The sequence below is a fragment of the Hylobates moloch genome, unplaced genomic scaffold (assembly GCF_009828535.3).
Source record: "Hylobates moloch isolate HMO894 unplaced genomic scaffold, HMol_V3 SCAFFOLD_38, whole genome shotgun sequence".
Lineage (NCBI taxonomy): Eukaryota > Metazoa > Chordata > Mammalia > Primates > Hylobatidae > Hylobates > Hylobates moloch.
Genome location: NW_026652313.1, coordinates 1,727,743 through 1,748,222, shown reverse-complemented (window position 1 = coordinate 1,748,222; position 20,480 = coordinate 1,727,743). Strand labels below are relative to the sequence as shown.

The 20,480-nt window shown below is 36.5% G+C and overlaps 1 non-coding gene across 1 annotated transcript; it reads right to left on the bottom strand.

Moving 5' to 3' along the window:
* Positions 1 to 18,568: 18,568 nt before the first annotated feature.
* Positions 18,569 to 18,675, bottom strand: LOC116463493 (U6 spliceosomal RNA). The gene has a single exon (XR_004246699.1). It is a non-coding gene; the product is annotated as a U6 spliceosomal RNA (small nuclear RNA).
* Positions 18,676 to 20,480: the final 1,805 nt, after the last annotated feature.

Genomic DNA, 20,480 nt, shown 5'->3' with positions numbered 1-20,480 from the left:
TAATTTAAATATCCAAATATTTATGTGAAATTTTCTAAGAATTATTTGTGAAACATGCACCATTGCAAAATAAACTACTGATCTAAGCTAAGCCCAAAGCCAATATGACATAAACATGTAAGGAGGCAGGAGAAGGCAGTAGAAAGACCCTTGGATTGGAAGTGATAGTACCTGAGCTACAGTTTGAGGTTTGCCATTTAAACCTCCTCGCAAACTTTGTCAAAGGATATTTCTCATCTTCAGTTACCCTGTTTTTAAAGAGGGAATAATATAAACAATTATTGATAATAATACATTATTAATGTAATAATGTAATATAAAAATAATTGATTACAATGTGTGAGTCTTTTATAGTGATTCAAGCAAGGACTTGGAAACAGCCTAGGCTAGAGTCTCACTAGTTTTATAAACCTTGGCAAATTATTTAAGATCTGTGAGTTTCCTCACTTATGAAATACACGTTTATGATGACTACCTCATCACATGATTGTGAGAATTTAATATATTATCATATGTAAAGTGTACAACAGAATTCCTAGTACGTAAGTGTGCAAAAAATTATAGTTATTATCTAGTTTTACCTCTTACTACTACTATAATTTCTAGCACCAAATCTGCTACTAATGACATTTCTTTTTTTTTTCCAAATTTCTTTATTAAAATAATGAGTTTTAGGCTATAAAACACACTGACATTTTGACAACAGATGCATATTACCTCTACTCATAAGGCATTTTAGCATGCATAATCATTGATATCAATTTAGAATATAAAATAACTTAAAGATGGGTACAGTAGAAGGAACTAGGAAACACATATTAAGATATTCTTGGTTGAGTAAAGGAGCCATTGAAATATTTACTTAGAGTCTACAATTAAATGTTAGTAATGCAATGTGGGTAATGCAATATAATAATTCTAGAAATTCAGAATCCACATATTCAAGGGACATATTTTACATGTTAGAAAAATAAAAATGAGAATACTTCTGAACTTTTGAAAGAAATAATAAAAAGAAGAAAAATGTCCTAGATATGTTAAACATGCAGTAAAAATGGAGCTTAATCTCTTATTAATGCATGCATATACAATACTAATAAAAAATGATGCTCATAATAAGTAGCCTAAAAACTCCATGATTGTGACTTTGTTTCTAAAACATAGTGGGAATATTTTGTTATATTAAACAGAATTGAGGTGTTAATATACTTTATTGTATTCTAATTCTTTGAAGTTTGATTAACTACTAAACTTAATGGTATTCCCAATTAATCAAACTATCCAATTAACACCGTTTAGTGTAAATGATAATGTGTTACATTCTGAACTCATACTTAAAATGAATGAGGTTAAATTCTAACTGATAGAATCATGTTTAATTCTCCTTAAGGCAATATATTTTATATTATAGCCACAATATTTATCTATTTATTGAAGAAAGAGTTGTTTAACACTTTACAAGTATAATGCTGAATAGACACTAAAGTAAAATTAAACTACTAAATTAGGAAGTTTCAACTACAAATACATTTTGATAGCGGAGACATGGGAAGAGGGCATCATAACTTCTAGAATAGAAAAAGAATGAGTAGTTTGAAAATACTGCAAAACTTTGTCCCATTACTAGAATATTTAGGGTCTTTACAAGGCCTCCTGAAGACACCGATTTTTTTTTAATCAAAGCGAAACTTCATTTTTTAACCAAAGGGAAAGGGAAGGTTTGAGATGTCCTGTATAAGACAATTAATCAAAACTGAGACAGATCCCAAAATATATGGAAGAATTGTTAATGAAGGATTTCATTAAAAATATATTTGCTACACTTTGGGAGGCTGGAGGATGGCTTGAGCCTAGGAGTTTGAGACCATCCTGGGCAACATAGGGAGACTCCCATCTCTACAAAAAATTTCGAAAATTAGCTGTGCGTGGTGGTGCACACCTGTGGTCCCAGTTACTCAGGAGGCTGAGGCAAGAGGATCATTTGAGGCTGGGAGGCGGAGCAAGACCCTGTCACAGAAACACACACACACACACACACACACTCACACACGTTAGGTGTAATTTAATTACTTTAGGTAAACAGTATCAAAAATTAACCAAGAGATCATTTTACCTGTTCTATGGAAAATGTCATTGAAATTTGACCTAAAGTATGTTAACCTCTTAAATTTTAGGGATAAGTCAGTGAGTATGTTTTTAACATATATTTAGAAACATTTATTTGCCTGCTTTGGTGTGTATTCTACCTACAAAATAACAAGTTAGATTAGAATGGTGCAGGTGAACATATATGTTCATGTGTGTATATATTCATATATTATATATATATGTGTATACACACATAGTACAACATCATTGATTAGTATTCTATTTGCAACTAAGACATACTATATTTTTGCCCTTTTTGAAGCCTTGCAGGGTATCTATTTAATGTTATATGGAACAGTTTCACATTAAGGTTACATTAGGAGCTGTTTGAGAGAATGCCTAGTTAAAGATCAAATAAAATAAGAGTGTGCTAATTGATATGAACCAGATGGCCCACAGAGAAAAAAATCTTAGTCTCCACAGATTGTTCCATTTATTTATTTGTGTGTTTATGCATTTAAAAACACTCTCATTCTTGTATGTATCCCAGGCTCATTCTTCCCCACCTCATAAAATGACCTACACCCTCCCCCACATCCTCGTTCATTTCATACATCAAGAAAAAAATCCTGTTTACTACGTGCCAAATGGTTCTGGAAGGAAGCATACCCTGTTGTCTCCCTACTCACCTAGTCTAGTTCTTTTAGATTTATACATAATTCAGGCTAATGTCTAATTCCTTCCACATAGGCCACGTTACTCCTGTTCTCCAGGAGGCTTGGGGACATGCAGAATATCCTGTCTTGTTAGGTTGTCCTATCTTGGCAAATATTCATGAGTTGCCATCTCTGATTACAGCCCAAATCCCAACTCTTTTTCCACGTTTGCGGCCCAGTTCTCCTCTAGTTCCCATCTATCTGTATGTTTTCCTCTGGAATGCCTATGTCAGAATAAAGCTCCACATCCCTAAGCTTTATGTATTCCATTCCTTCCTTTGCCTGGCCTGTGCTTAATCAGAATTCCCAGAGAACTGTTCAAGTTAGATATCGAACTATGAAATAGATATTAAACTGTGTCTATTTCAAGCAGTCCCTGTTTATTTTCTCTCACAACATGTGGGATATGGGTCTTAAACTCACATTTTTCCTGCTACCTAATAATGTTCCCAGGTTATTTCTCTACTTATGCAAACTCCTTTCTTTTGATGATTGATCTACCTTTTTATTAAACTTTTGAACATTCTGTGTAAGTGCCTGTGTGTATGAAAGAGAAAAAAAGAGAGCTAGGAAGAGGTGAGAGTGGAATAAGAAAAATTGTAAAGATAAGAATTACCCGTATTTCAACACTGAGAATCAAATCACTTTAACTTTTTGTTATATTTAATATAAACTTTATTTTTTTCAACAAGTAATTGAAAATATATACATTGTCTTAGGTATATCTGAAGTTGTGATCACTTGCAATCATTTATCTTGGTCCTCTGCAATCACACCTAGAGTCATCCATGATTATTAGTTTGCTTGTATTTTTAAAAAATTAAAATATTTGAAAGGAAAAATCTATACAAATATTAGCGTTTTTAAATTTACGTAAATGATAAACTATATGTATTACTCACAAAGTGTTCTTACAACTAGTCACATAAATATGTACTCTATTCTCTCATATGCATGTATCATTTTATTTAATTAAGAATCTTTACCTTGTTCAAACATTTTTCATTATTTTAAACAAAGCTTCAATAAACAGCTTTGTGTCTATTTCCCAGTATTTATGTCTGAGTGATTTTGTGTAGTAATTACAAGTAGAACCCCTCTATTAAAGGACACACACATCAGCAATTTAAAAAAAAAATAAGAAAAAAGGACCTGGAAGGGGCTTCGAGATGGCCGTGTAGAGGTATTTTCTACCTGCCTCCTCCACGAAGAAGAACCAGAATAGTGAGTAGACAATCATACTTAGATCATCCAAGAAAGAACACTGGAATTCAACAGAGAGATGTCAGGAAACCCCAAAGCAAGGAAGAAGAGGGAAGCCAGGCAGCCTCAGAGGCCAGGACTGGCAGCCAGGAGAGGCTCCCCAATGCGGGGAAAGGGTGAGTGAGAGACTCCCAGAGGTCTACATTCTCACCTTGCCTTGGACTTCTACAGTCCTAGCCACAGGAGAGCTCCTTGACCTTGGACAATCATGGGGCCTTGAGTCTAACACAGAGAGCTTCCCAGAAACTGCCTGAAGGCATTGCTCCAGAGCCAGAGCTCACAGTGGATCTCACAAACCCCAAATCCTCAGTAGCATGGCACTATTTTAAAAGTCCAGACTACAGTGGACTGCATCCAGCTCTGCAACCAAGGCTGAGGGGGAGCCACAGGCAGCAAACCGAGTCCTCCATGAAGAGAGGTGATCTTGTATTTTAATGCATCCTGAGGACAAATTTCACTGCCTGCAACTGCCAGGGCTGCAGACTGCTGTGGGCTAAGGCGCAAGTGAAGCCCATGTCCCACCCTCCCCCACTGCCTACCTAAGGTTGATCCTAAAGAGAGCAAACCCAGCCTTCCCAGTAACATTGTCACGTTGCAGCTGCTGCCACCTCCACCTGAGCCTTCCACCAGCAGCTTGGCCCCTGCATACTATAGCCAGTGGTATTTGCATATATTTGGCTATTTCTATGCCTTCTTTTGAGAAATATCTGTTCAGGTCCTGCACCCATATTTTAAATTGGGTTGTTTTCTTGTTATTAAGTTTCTTATATATTTTGGATATTAATCACTTATCAGATACAGTGTTTGTGAATATTTTTTCCCATTCGTAATTTGTCTCTTCACTCTATTGGTGGTTTCCCTTGATGTGGCCACTGCTACCATTCCCAGTACCTGTGCAAGCCACCAGAAGGTCCAAGAATTAGTCTGCTTGGACATGCTAACACTGGTGCCAGCATACACCACCCCGGGGCACAAGAACAGGCACCTTCAGCCCACCACTGCCATCACTGGGGACTGAAGACAGGCCCACCCAGCCTCTCAGTCCCCCAAAAAACTTCACCACAGTCTCCACTAACAACTGCCCCCTAAGCCACCAAAAAAAAAAAAAAAAAAATCACAGACAAAACTGATGCTGTTTATAGTCAAAGAAATCATACAGAGATGATACTATCCAAAGTGCCCTGCTCAACCAACACCATAGGAACATCTTCAGTAAAAAGTTCCTCCTTACAAAAGCAAATTCAAAAAATTGGAAGAAGCAATGTTTATACTAAATGTGTCGATATCAATGTAAGGACACAAGAAACACAAAAAAGAAAGGCAATATGACACCCCCAAAGAAACACAACAATTTCTTGGCAACAGATTCCAATCAAAAAGAAATTCATGAAATCTTAAAAAAAATTCAAAATTTTGATACTAAAGAAGCTCAGTGAGATATAAGAGAATTTTGAAAACAAAAACAAAAACCAATGAGGAAAACAATTCAGGAAATTCTGGAACTAAAGAATTTACGGAATGAAATATAAAATATATTTGAATGTTTGAATAATAGACTAGATCAAGGAGAAGAAAGAAAATCAGACCTTGAAGACAGATCTTTTGAAGTAACCCAGACAGACAAAAATAAGGAAAAAATAATAAAAAGAGAATAAGCAAAGCCTCGGTGACATAGAGGACGCCAAAATGCAACCAAATGTTCAAATTTCTGATGTCCCAGAAGGTGAAGTGAGAACAAAAGGTTTAGAAAATGTATTTAATGAAATAATAGATGAAGCCCCTCCCTATTTTTTTTTTTTTTTTTTTTGAGATAGAGTCTTGCTCTGTCACCCAGTCAGGAGTGCAGTGGTGCAATGTTGGCTCACTGCAACCTCCGTCTCCCTGGTTCAAGTGATTCTCCTGCCTCAGCCCCCCAGTAGCTAGGACTACAGGTGTTTACCACCACACCTGGCTAATTTTTGTATTTTTAGTAGAGATGGGGCTTCACCATGTTGGCCAGCTGGTCTCAAACTCCTGACCTCAGGTGATCTGCCCTCCTCAGCCTCCCTAAGTGCTGGGATTGCAGGCATGAGCCACCATGCTTGGCTGAAACCTTTTCAAGTCAAGCAAGAGAAATAGATATTCAGATAAAGGAGCCTAGGAGATCCTGAAGAAAATACAACAGAAAAAGGACTTTGCCATGACACATTATAATGAGACTGCTATACACAATGACTGTACTAATTTATATTCCCACCAATAGTGAACAAAGGTTCTCTTTCTTCCACATCTTCACCAGCATTTGTTATATTTCATCTTTGTGATAATAGCCATTCTAGCAGACATGAGATGATACCTGATTGAGGTTTTAGTTTGTATTTCTCTGATTAGTGATGTTGAGCATTTGTTGCATACCTTTGGCCATTTGTATATTTTCTTTTGAATTGAATATTTTCTTTTTGGACCCTGTGCCCATTTTTTAATTAGGTTTTTTTTCTTGCTATTGAGTTTCTTACATTTTGGATCTTTATCACTTATCAGATATATTGTAAGTATGCTTTCTATTTCTGCAGATGTCTTCTTTGATCTTATTTGATCTCCTTTTTTTCCTGCACATTCACCATAAAGGGAAATAATCTACTGTAAGCTTTCTACTAACTTTTTCCTTACCTTGTTGATGGTTTCTTTTGCTGTGCAAAGGTTTTTCATTTAATATACTCCCATTTGTCTATTTTCACTTTTGTTTCTTGTGTTTTGGAGGTAATATCTAAAAAATTATTTCCCAATTCAATGTTCTAGAGTTTTTCTCCTATGTTTTCTTCTAGTAGTTTTATAGTTTCAGTTCTTACATTTAAGTTTCGAATGAATTTTCGGTTTTTTAAATATGATGTGAAATAACGGTTCAATTTTGGATGCCCAGTTTTCCCAACACCACTTATTGAAGAGACTGTCCTTTCTCTATCATGTGTGACCTTGGCATTGTTGTAAAAAGTCAATTTACCATAATGTGTGGGTTTATTTCTGGGATTTCTGTTGTTTCTCATTGGTATCTGTGTCTGTTTTATGTAGTACCATGAAGTTTTGATTGATAGCTTTGTGGTATATTTTGAAATCAGGTAGCGTGATGCCTCCAGCTTTGTTCTTTTTGCTCAAGATTGCTTTGGTTATTCAGGATCTTTTGTAGTTCCATTTAGAATTATCTTTTCTATTTCTGTGAAAAATGCCATTGGAATTTTGATAAGGATTGTATTGAACCTGTAAATAGTTTTGGCTTGTATGGACATTTTAACAATATTAATTCATCTAATTTGTGAATGCAGGATATTTTTTCCATTTATTTGTATCTTCTTCAATTACTTTCATCAATGTTTTATAGTTTTCAATATACAAGTCTTTCACCTCCTTGGCTGAATATATTTCTAAATATTTTATTTTATTTTTAATTTTTGATAGCTAGAATTAATGGGATGTTTTCTCGATTTCCTTTTTAGATCACTGCTTGTTAGTGTATAGAAATACTATTGATACTTGCATGTCAATTTTGTATCCTGTAAATTCAGTAAATTTGTTTGTTAGTTTTAACAGTTTTTGGTGGAGTCTTTAGGGTTTTCTATATCAGAGATGACATCTACAAACAGGGACAATTTAACTTCTTCCTTTCCAATTTGGATGCCTTTTACTTCTTTCTCTTGACTTATTTCTCCAGCTTAGAAGTTGTTTTGTTTAGCAGGGCACTAGGTACTGTGGTAAACTTTATGAGTTCATGCACATCTGGAAATGTCTCTGTTTCTCTCTTAAATGACTGTTTAACTGAGCATAGTATTTTAAATTTAAAGTTATTTTCCTTCTTGTTTCAGATGAAATGTATGATACCAATCTAGGTCTTATTTTTGTGTAGGCAATCTGCCTTTTCTCTCATTAGCTTTTAGGAAAATCTTTTTACATGATAGGCTAAACTTTGATTAGATATATTTATTTTAGTCAGTCCATGTCAACACTCTGTAGATTTTTAAATCTGAAGGATTTTGTCTTTCTTAGATCGGGGAAAATTTTTAGTTATTGCCTTTAAAATTATAACCTCACCATCATTTTATCTATCCTCTCTTTCTGAAACTCTTACAATCTTCTTAATCTCTTCACTTTAAAAATTACCCAGTATCAATCTTTGGTAATAATTTCCATGATACCAATCATTACAAAACACACAGAAGCAGAGGTTCAGGACTGCCAAGGGTATTTCTTTCTTGATGCATTAGGATGCACAGTGGACTCACTTTTATATATCAGACCTCTAAATGAAGTATATCATCTTATAACTTACCAGAAGGAAGCTTATTTGGTCATGAAACCTCTTCCTTTTGTATTATAACAGTTGCATGGCTTACATTGTATTTTCCAGGGAGCCATGAAATTCATATACTTCATGTTTGTTTATGATGATTAATTCTAGACAGACTAGGTATATCCTCCTAACAACATTCTAAAGATAAGGACACTTGCTGCTAATGTGTTTGCCAGGAAGTTTTCCACTAGCATGTTTACCGGAAGATTTCATCTCCTTTTTTTTCTGCACATTCACAGTAAAGGGATGTAATCTACTGTAGGCCTGCCACTAACCTTTTCCTTCCCAGTCCACCTTCTGACCTCATTTGACATCTCTTTGATGCATACTTATCAGGAACTTTTTATAATTTTTCTTTTTTAGTTTTATGGACTATGTTATATTAAATAATAAAGCTCCTAAGCCCCTTAACAACCAGAAGCTGAACGATTTAGTGTGTAGGAGGAATTTTCTCTATAAAGCATGCTAACTGTAACCATATCCTTTCAAGATTCTTTGAGTTTTTTTTTTTTTTTTTTTTTAACTCACTCTTAACTCCAGCATCAGGAGTTATTTAAACTTTTTAAAAAGCACATGTTGGTGAAGGCATTTCAAATGTTTTAAGGGTAAACTTATGATTATTTTTCTAGCAAACCTGTTATAAAAGTTTTTATATCACTTGGGCTTTTGAATTTGCCTCTCAAATGTTTCTCTCATCCTGGAGGTCATCATTAAATACTTAATTCTACCTATAGACCTACACATACTGTATTATCTGCAGTGCTGTGGCAGATAAATAAAAGGGATATATGGCACACTAGCCATCAGTAAAATGACAGTATCAGTCTCCATTCATTCCTAACAGAAACCATGTTTTATATAGTGCATACACTCAGAGCAACTGGGGTGGTATTTAGAGGCCTTTGTTCTGTAAATTGTGGATTCTATCTGGTATGTGGACATAACCATTTCCCATATATTATAGTACAGATTTTCATAGAGCCTGATTTCAAGGGTCATAGTGTATCGTATTGTTTATTTATCTCTTCAGTCCTAACTAACTGCATCATGGCAACGACAGTGTCCTTTTTTATTCACAGAACTGGACCATTAGAGAACAATAAGAGCCAACAATCCTGTAACATCTCAGCATAACTTACCCTAGCCCTCAATCACTTCTTCTAGAACTAAACTTTATATATATCAAATTCCATTATAATTAAAAGTCTTTCCTGGGTGATGGTATCAGTTCTTTGTCATCATTGTTGAGAGGTATGGAGTTTCATTAGAGTAATTATACAATTATTCATGCTCTTATAGTCTAAACACAATAAACGGAATAATAGTTGGAGTAGCCTACAGGTATTTTGAGCATTCAGGATGCTCTTTTTCCCATACTGTACTGGTGGAGTTGTTAGGCAGAGCTCATGTATCAACAAGCATTCAGTTCTACTTCTCTAGAGAAGGTAAGTTCAGGGTCTCCCCCACTGCCCACAAAAATCAGTCATTCGTCAGTGCCAGATATGAGAGCATTTGGTAAGATATTATTCTCTTGTTCTTAGTTACTCTTGTGGAAATATTACGGTTGCATCCCTTTCTGGGATTGTGAATCGCTTATGAGTTCCTATTCCGCTTACTATTATTTTCCCTTGTTTTCATTTATTGTGCTTCCTGGTGGACTTGCTGACCCAAATGTGCTATTCACATATGGGGCTGGACATAGTAGCAGCCGTGCTAATTTCCCCATTTACCCTATCTGTAAGCAGATCTTGGAGAATATGACAGATAAAGAATGACAGCATTGTTGCTGCCATTTGGTAATGATAGTACATTCATAGCCAGCCCTAATTCTTCACCACCTCACACACTCCCACCTCTTGATCCGAGAAGTCTCTCCAGTAGAGTCCTTGCCTTACTTCTTTTCACAGTCAATGTGAGGACCAAATCATTTAAACATCCAAGCCATTTGTTCAAGATGTCCCCATTGCCTATATTGAATAATAAATATTCAAATTGCCTATTCCAATGAAAATTTTAAAATGTTGTAAGTCCATATACTATTATATTTCTTTCCCATTTTTGGTTATCGGTAGCAGTAAAGTACATACATTTTTTTTCAAAAGATATATCCAGGTGGTCTGAAATGGTAGAAAATTTGCTGTTCCAAAATTTTAGTTGTTTTCTCTAAGGTTGTTTTTAATGTAGAATAAGAAAAGCCTAGAATTAAATCTGTGCCAGTCCCAGTTAAACCTGTTTATGCTCTTGGGGCTATTGGTTGAAGTCCAGTGTAATCAGCTTTGCAGGTATTGATTCCATTCCTATCGACAGTAGGCAGTTTTTATCTCATTAGCCATTTCATCAGGTCCTAGAAGACAGGTGCATGACATCTCTCAGGCTGTGAATACATGTCCTGAACACACGCATGCCCACTTATTTATGAACTCATGAGCTAACTAGGCATCTACCTTTATTTTCCAATCCCTTTCTTATCTGACAACAGTAGTTTTTTGGTGGGCATCTATATGAACCAGTTTAATTCTTCCTCTGAATTCCTATGGAGAACTCCAAGTCCGAATGCTCTATATGTAGTATTTTTTTTTTATCATGCAGTCATCTACAGCCCATTTGCCTGATCATATAGCAAGCCCTTTGGCTACAGCTCAAGTCTATAAATATGCAAACACTCTTTAGAGGGTCTGAGCCTAATTCCTCTTCCACTTTAATTAACCGCTCTCAGCAATTTTCCCTGTGTGAACTTGCCCTTCCTTTCTTTCGTCAAAGTTTTACCACCCACTGGACATATTGTGGCTGCTTTCCAAATAGCAATATGGCTCTACGGTTGGGAACTCCCACTAAGTGACCAGAAAGCCCACTTTTCCTCAGTTGGGAGAGTATAACATTCAACCTACATAGCATTGGAAGCAAGGAGTTCCTCTGAGGTCACAAGGTCTATGTGCAGTGAAACAATCTCTATTCATGTACATGTGATATACCCCATTGAACTCTCTCAACCACTCCTTGTCTTCTTGCTGTTCTTAAATATACCACTTCCATTTTAGGAGTAATCTTTGCTGTACAGCTCTTTCTCTGTTAGAATACGTCTGTGACATCACCTAAGTCCTAATTGATATTTCTGGCCTTAGATTTATCTGACCCCTTTTGTGGTGGGTGACATTTTGATTAACATCCAATAACAAAGCAACAATTATCTTTCAAGTAGACTAGAATTAACAGCTGTCTTTGGCTGCTCTCAGATCCAGAACCTAAGAAACCTTTGTTGGATAGATGTATTCAAATTTTCTAAAGTGTCCAGTCTGTGAATGTTCTAGTTACAGACATTTCTAATGTAATTTGAGCAGTTAGGTCTTCAGGGCTCAGTAGGGCCGCTTGTCACACCACTCTCTGTAACTCTTTTAATCGTTTCTGCTCAGAGGGAAATTCCAATTTAGATTTCTTTCTGGTGATTTTGTGATTAGGAGCCAACAGGATTATTAGATGAGGTTGATTTTGCTAAAACCCAGATAGTCCTGCTAATCATTGAGCTTCTTGTTTATTGGCAGGATCTGTGAGAAATAATAACTGATTTCTTGTGGTTTTAGAAATCCCCAGAAATTCCACAGACCAGGCTAAATCTGAATTCATCAGCTAGCCTCTATTGGTTTAGCCCTTAGTTTCTCCTGAGATTTCCCATTTGAGGAAACAATTATAGTTTAGGAGTCTAGTTTAGGAGTTTAACTTATTTGTGAAGGTTTTCAGATCCTTCATTACACTATTGTATTGTGCTGGTAAATTAAAATACTCTTACAGCAAAACTGAAAGTGTATACTCTGTTCCAGGAGAATGCAAACTATTATGGCTGGACTTCAAAATTGAGATTGGAAAATTAGGTTTTGACCAGGTACATGGGAGCATATGAGCCTCCCTTTTCCTGTTGTACTTCCTGCATAGCCTTGGCATATCAGGTATACTGAATGAATCAAAGAGTTCACTATATGTAATCCCCCTTTTTTTTTTTTTTTGAGACAGAGTCTCCCTGTCGCCCAGGCTGGAGTGCAGTGGTGAGATCTCGGCTCACTGCAGGCTCCGCCCCCCGGGGTTCACGCCATTCTCCTGCCTCAGCCTCCTGAGTAGCTGGGACTACAGGCGCCCACCATCTCGCCAGGCTAATTTTTTGTATTTTTAGTAGAGATGGGGTTTCACGGTGTTAGTCAGGATGGTCTCGATCTCCTGACCTCGTGATCTGCCCACCCTGGCCTCCCAAAGTGCTGGGATTACAGGCGAGAGCCACCGCGCCTGGCCCACTATATGTAATTCTAAATTGTCTACTGTTAACCTTCAGGAACTGTCTGCCTAGATACTATCTAGACAGGATTAATAAAAGAAGATTTAGTGGGAATCACTTCTCTCATTTCCTTAATCAGAACAGTGATATCTCATTGCCCTTCTGGATTTTTATATTGCTTAATGTTTTCTACTGGGGAGAGCTCAAGCAATTCCAAAGTTCCCATTTACTATGGCCAATTTAAATTGGGCCAAAGGTAGGTTTAGTTTATACCCCTTGCGAAAAACATACCTGTTTCTCATTCACACATAATATCTATTCCAGTTATGCACGTAGTTAAAGACGAGGCCACAGAAGAATCTGTCCAGCCCCTATTTCCAGTTTGTAGTTTCATCCATACCTTGGTTTCCTTCACTGAGAGTCTCCGTATCCTCCCATTTTCAACCTTGGGACTTTCAGAGGACCATCCTGGTCCCCAGTAAGTCTAACTGTTTTGAGCATGGAAGCTTCACCTTATGCTCCACAGGGATCAGGTTGAATCAGGGACTTCCCCCGACGTAACACCCTTCCTGGGCTCACTCCCTTCCCTAGCTGGCTTCTGTCACTCCTTAACTGGTTTCTCCCAGAGGTATTTTATAAATCATTTGCATTTGAATCTTTGGCTCAGGTTCTGCTTCTAGGAGAGTCTGACTTAAGATACCTGGTTAGTAATCTCCAATTCCTGTCATCTTTCTGAGTAACTTTTATGTGTTAGAAGAGAAATGGCAAATAGGTGGCATTTCGCTATCAGGCTTCCCCCACTCCCACTGCTGCCCCTTATTAGGTGCATTGCACATATGCTGGCACTGTTCCTGCTGAGCTCACACATGGCTTCAGAGTTCTCTACAATGTTCTCCAAAAGTTACAGATCATCCTTGAATGTTTTAACTTCTAAACCTCAATATAAAAACAATAACAACAAATAGTGATAGCACTTTTAATCACTCAGTCTCCCACTGTTAGTGATCTAGAGAATTTCATGTATAAATCAGATTAAATCTATGCTATATTCTTACTTATAAGTGAGTATATACCGACATTTTATTCCCCAGTAATGAGTTTTAAAGGAATGATCCAGTTAGGTAGTCAGAGACTAAGAGCATAATATTTTGTTGTATGAATCTTATTGGAGTTCTCTTGGAATAGTCATGGGTTTACTTGAAGTGTGTCTCTTGCTGGAGTCTGAAAGTAAGTGTATTAAAAGATGTGGGTTTTTTTCCTTCTGTTCCCAGAAAAGATAACAGCTTCAAATTGGTTTCTCTGACAACGATTCTTTAAAGGACAGTTCTCCTTCCCTTTTCGTCATCGTGTCTCTGTTTAATTGTTCTTGTTTCTTATCACAGTCTGTGACTATTTTGTTATGTTATAAATTAACTTATTGTTGATGTCTCTAGTTATAATGCAAAAAATATTAAATAATAGTTTCATAAGAACAAGGGCCACAGTCTGACTTGTTTAACACTGTATCTCCAACAGTCCCTTGCCTTGCTAATAGGAGGAATTCAATAACTATGTGATGAACAATTGAACAATGAATCAAAGAATAGAAAGAGGCCTATATGAGGGATGATCCGCAAGGCAGATGGCACGTGTGAGTCAGAAATTGAGGATCACATCTTCTTTCTCATTACTATGATTTTATTATGCATTTTTATTCTAGAACAGTGGATCACATATGGTTTCAGGAGTTAAATGCAATTTACTTTTATATCCTCGTCTATCACCTACTAGCTCAGAGTTGCTTAAAATATCAGGACTCAGTTTGTTACTCTATAAAACAATGTTACATCTAAGAGGGTTGCCATGAAGATAAAATGAGGTGAATTTTTAAAACACCTAGTGTCTGGCATAAAGTAGGTACTCAGCAGAGACAATATTCCAGAACTTTCAGCATGCAATATGTTTTCCTTTATATATTATAATGATAAATAGAGGAAATTATTATTACTCCCATATATAACACAATTATACTCACTTCTGTGAACACATAACTTGTCTGAATAATGCGATTTTGGCTATACTATGAGACATAAAAATTGGAGATCTTCTTGTCCAACATTCTCCTAGACAGTTTCAAGACTGATGATCAAGATTTTCTGTTCATATTCCTTAGACTCCTCCCCTGTACAATAATTTTAAAACATACTGAATTTGAAAAGCCGCTTTAAAATTTCAATGGTCAAATGTAAATAGATAGTAAATGGAAAATACCATTTAAAGAATGCCAGAGGTGGGATGCCCTGTGATGTGAGTAGCTCCTTCAGACCCAAATTCTTTTGCTTATCTATGGAGAAACTGAGCTGCATAAATGTTATTCCAGCTAATCTTGGCCTTCTCCTCGTGCCTTGCCTGGATCATGACTGGAAAATAGGTAGTATAACTGTTTTTTAAACTATGTCTGCATTTGCAGAAAATGCTGTTTGAGAAGTTTGGACATTTTAGTACTATCCCTATCTCTTTGGCCTTTCATTAACTCCCTATCTACTTGCTTTTTCATTAACTCTAAAGATTGCTTAAAAGCCAGGTGTTTTCTTTTTATTTGTTTTGTTTTTTTTTGTTTGTTTGTTTTTTGTTTTTGAGACAGAGTCTGGCTCTGTTGCTCAAGCTGGAGTGTAGTGGCACGCTCTCCGCTCACTGCAACCTCTGCCTCCCAGGTTCCAGCCTGGCTAATTTTTGTAGTTTTAGTAGAAATGGGTTTTCACCATGTTGGCCAGGCCGGTCTCGAACTCCTGGCCTCAGGTGATCCACCCACCTGGGCCTCTCAAAGTGCTTGGATTGTAGGTGTGAACCATTGCACCCGGACAAAAGCCAGGTGTTCTAAAGGTTGCCTTTGCTTGAGTCCAGGATTGTTTTCATCCTAATACAATAACATTTTTTCCTCTCATTTATTTCTACATTAAAGAAGGCTTTAGTGTTTTTACAGAAGCATTTTGACTAAGTAATGTTTTGTTCTCTGTCTTTACTATTTGGAATTTAAAGAAGGAAATTATTTTAGCGTTTTGAAATATGCCAACTGAAGGGGAATTTTCATTATTGGTGTCAGCTGGATTGTAATACTGATCAAAAGTATAATAATAAATAGAGAATATGATTTCCACCCTCAATTGTAAGGAAGGTCACAGTACCCTTATTTTGCTAATTGAAGTTAAATCTGACCAGTTCTATGCCTCACTTTCCCAGGGTGGACAGAAATTCAATTTGGTCATATTTTGAGAGATCATTCTCCTTCTTAGGGTCACACAACAAACTAGAGAACTTTGTAATGCCTGGAATACGGGAAGAAGAACTACATTCTGCAATGCATCAAGTTGTTGACAAGATGCTCATTTTCTGAGCCATGTGATTATTCAGATGTGACAGCTCAATCCTTCCAAGAAAAATGAGCAGAAGCCTAACCATACCATGGTTGTTGGCATTCTCCATCTCCCAGGCATCCACGTGCCACCCCATCTTAGGTTCCAGTGGCTCTCAAGTCCATATTTCTCCATGTGTTATGAAGAACCACATCCCCCACTACTTTCAAGGAAAAAGAAAAAATCAAAACCAAAGGAAACAAAACACCCATCTCTATTCTTCACCTCCAAGAAATTTTCCAGAAGTTGAAGCTCTTTTATTCTTAATATTCTATTAACTTCAGAACCACACCCTTCCATTTATGACAATTTAATTCAAAGCCTCTTATATCTGACCCTAGAAAAAGGGAATCCTTCTGCCTCTAGGACTCAAAGCCCAGCAAAACATTTCAAAAGAGTTCAATGTGAGACGGAAAATAGTTCTCGTTCTTTAAAATTCTTTATAAGAGCAGGATCAAAACATATTATTTGTATCTATAAATTATCTAACCACTAATGGTACCAGGACTTCTTGTCACTAAAAATACGTTCTGTAATGCATTCCAGTGGAAAGCAGTGTTTATAGTGCACCTGAATTAGACTTGTGTGTATAGTCACACAGGGGTATTGTTCTAAAATTAATGGTGAGTTGTAAGATTGTATACATTTATAATTAATTTTTCAAAACCTTGGGTAGTTGGTGAGACTTATTTCAGGTTTCTTTTCTTTATTTCTGTAAGTAGCTTTGATCCTTGCATGCAGTATAAGGTACTCTAACTAGAATTTTAGCTTTAATGTTACCATCTGAAAAATATCTTCTGGTTGCAACTTTAACACATTCCTCATACATGATATAAAGTGCAAGAATGTTTTATTGGTAACATACCAGTCAGTACACTGCTATTTAAGTTCTGAAAAAAGTAGGCAATCAAAAACCAATAGGACAACAAAAACTAACTTTGTGGTCATTTTGTGATAATATGATAAAATTTTGCTCATTCTGATTTTTTAAAAAATAGCGATTTAATCATGATATATTTTAGCATAGTCACATAAAAAAAACCTAATTACTGTTGCCAAAAGGAGAATGCTGAACAATGATGTTTGTGGGATAAAATTCTTTTATGGAATTCATTAGCAGTATCAGACACAAAAATATTTATGATGTTATAAAACTGCTGGAAAAAAGAAGACATTCTGTATAGTTCAGGGTTTATTTGGGCCTCAAAATACTTTTATGACCTTGAAATTCTCCCAGGTTGTGAGTTCACAGAGTTTATACAATGTGCAAGGAACACCTTTGAAATGAGACTGAGAAGCCTTTCAATGAATTTGATCACTCGATATAATTTGCTATGAATGCTATATTCAGTCTACATAGCAAAGTTACACTGAAGGTTTGAACAAGGGAGAGGGCTATGTTCTAGTAAAACAACCTTGAATATCAGACCTACATTTTAAAAATAAATATAAATAAATATATATTCATAGCAAATGATACATAAGTGATCAAATCCATTTAAAGTCTTCTCAGTCTAGAGAAAATGTGTCTCTGTATGAAGTCATAGAATTTCTTCTTCATTAGGTTTAGCCTTATCTCCACCCCCCCATATTTATCTACTCTAATGGACATACTTGTTTTTCTGTTTAGTATCCCTCTCTTCTTCCTCCTCATTTTGAAACAATACTGACACATTTCACTAACTCATAGCTGTAGTGGTGGGTCCCAGATATAATCACTGCATTTCTTTTCCCCTGTTGTAAGTATTGGGTTAGTACTGGCCGTGTAAACTACACAAGCCAGCTAGATATACCTTAGAACACGTAGTTGGAATACTGTAGCCGGAGTGCTTTCTCTCCAACTGGTGTAAACACCAGTTGCTACAACTGTAAGAGGAATTAATCTTAACCTTACACTAACACTTATTTTTAAAAATCAGAGTGATTGGGGTGAATTGGATCAGCCAAATTCTGCTATAACTCTGGAATTCTAGTTATATCAGTCAATACATTTATGTTACTGTTAAGGCAATTGGAGCTGCAATTTCTCTTGTTATTTGCATAAAACTTCACAGACTTAGCAACCAAATTATTCTCTTTAGAAAAGGAAACATTTATTCCTTCCTGCCTTATCCAAGTATAAAAACTTCTGTATTGTCATAATAAAAATGACTAACTTTTTCCTCAGGCTTCACTCTCCAATAGTTATACCGTTATTTATTTTCCCTTTGAAAACAGATTTACTAAAATGTGTGACAGGTTGTAGGCATTGCCCCAAATATCCAAAATCTAGGTAGTAATTGCTTTCTTTCTTTTTCTTTCTTTTTTTTTAAATTATACTTTAAGTTCTAGGGTACATGTGCACAACGTGCAGGTTTGATACATAGGTATACATGTGCCATGTTGGTTTGCTGCACCCATCAACGCATCATTTACATTAGGTATTTCTCCTAACGCTATGCCTCCCCCAGCCCCCAACCCCGCAACAGGCCCTGGTGTGTGATGTTCCCCGCCCTGTGACCAAGTGATCTCGTTGCTCAATTCCCACAAAAATATAGAATGCTTCAGGAATCTACATGTCATCCTTGAGCAGGGGCCATGCTAATCTTCTCTGTATAGTTCCAGTTTTAGTATATGCGCTGTTGAAGCGAGCACGGTAGTAACTGCTTTTCTTGCAGGAGCAAGGTTGTAGGTTGAAGTGGAACTCAACCTACAAAGCAAAGTTACGCTGAAGGTTTAGACAAGGAAGGGGGCTATGTCCTAGCAATACAACTTCGAATATCAGACCTCCATTTTTAAAATAAGTAGTTTATGTCCTCCTTCCTGGGAATTTCTGACCACCTTCTCTGTGAGATCTAGCCTCCTACTATGAGGTGTTTCTTTGCTTCTCTGTTTTCTAGGCCGCTTGTACTGGATGTCTTCTCCAAATTCCAGTCTCCTCCTTTTATTAAAAAAGCAGTAAGTATAATTTAGCTCTTTCTGCCTCTTTTTAGCTAAGATCCACATTTGTACTTCTAAGGACTCCTTAAAGTGCTCTATTAAATAACAGATTAGCCAAGGTGAGTGCTGTCCTTCAGTAGCTCAAACCTGGTGAAGGCTCTGCGGTTGACATCTTCCTTATTTTGCTCTTCCATAAGACTCGGTGGAAAGGGGAGTTCGTTTTCTGTGTTATTTGAATCATGCCTCTTATCTTTAGAACAGAAGTAACTTTATACACAACTTCAGCCCTTCAATGCAATTGTCTGTCTCTCTCACTAGAACATGAACTCTGTGAAGGCAAACTATCATATTAACATTAGTTTCTCTCTTCACAGCACATAGGTATTCAATAAATATTTGTGGAATGAATGAAAATGTAACAGAGCAATGCAAATAAAAATTCAGTATATGAGGGAATTTCATTTGACCAAATATCACAGGCATTAGCATAATTTTATCCAAGTATTATAGTCACGTGTCGCTTAACAATGAAGCTACATGCTGAGAAATGTATCATTAATGGTGATGTCCTCATTGTGTAAACATCCTGGAGTATACTTACACAAACCTAGATGTTATAGCCTACTACACACCTAGGCCATGTGGTATAGTTTCTGGCTGTTAGTCTACGAAATCTGTACAGCATATATAATTTTTGATTTTAAAATATTTTATATTAAAATAAATGTTAATAGACAAGAGGAACAGAAAACATCAGGGATTGCCAGGGAGCAGAAAAGACTGAATACAAGTGGGCAGAGGGGAATGTTTGGGGTGATGGATCTGTCCTACCTATCGACTGGTTACGAAACTATGCATTTGTCAAAATTCACAGACTAGACACTAAAAAGGATGATTTTACTGAATGTAAATTATAAACTTTTTCTTAAAAAAGAAAAAGAGTGAGAGAGGAACCAAACATTTACCGTATGTGGAAAAAAAAAGTCTTTTAATAGGTTTTATCTTTTTTTTTTTTTTTTTGAGACGAAGTTTTTGCTGTTGTTGCCCAGGGTGGAGTGTATTGGTGTGATCGTGGCTCACTGCTACCTCCGCCTCCCGGGTTCAAACGATTCTCCTGCCTCAGCCTCCTGAGTAGCTGGGATTACAGGCACCCGCCACCATGACTGGTTAATCTTTTGTATTTTTAGTAGATATGGGGTTTCACCTTGTTGGTCAGGCTGGTCTCGAACTCCTGACCTCAGGTTATCCACCCACCTCGGACTCCCAGGGTGCTGGGATTATGGACATGAGCCACCGCGCCTGGCCGTTTTTCTCTTACAGACAGTAAAAACAAGTACCACGGATTTAAAGCAAAGAACAGTAAGACAGAGATCTTCAATAAAAAAAGTTTCAAAATGTGTTTCTTTTTTTTTTTTTTTTAGAACAACATGCTTATACCAGTGGTAAGACTTATTTTTGTATTTGATTTGATAATTTGACTTGCAATTTTTCTATGGGAATAAAAGTGTTAGAATGCTTAT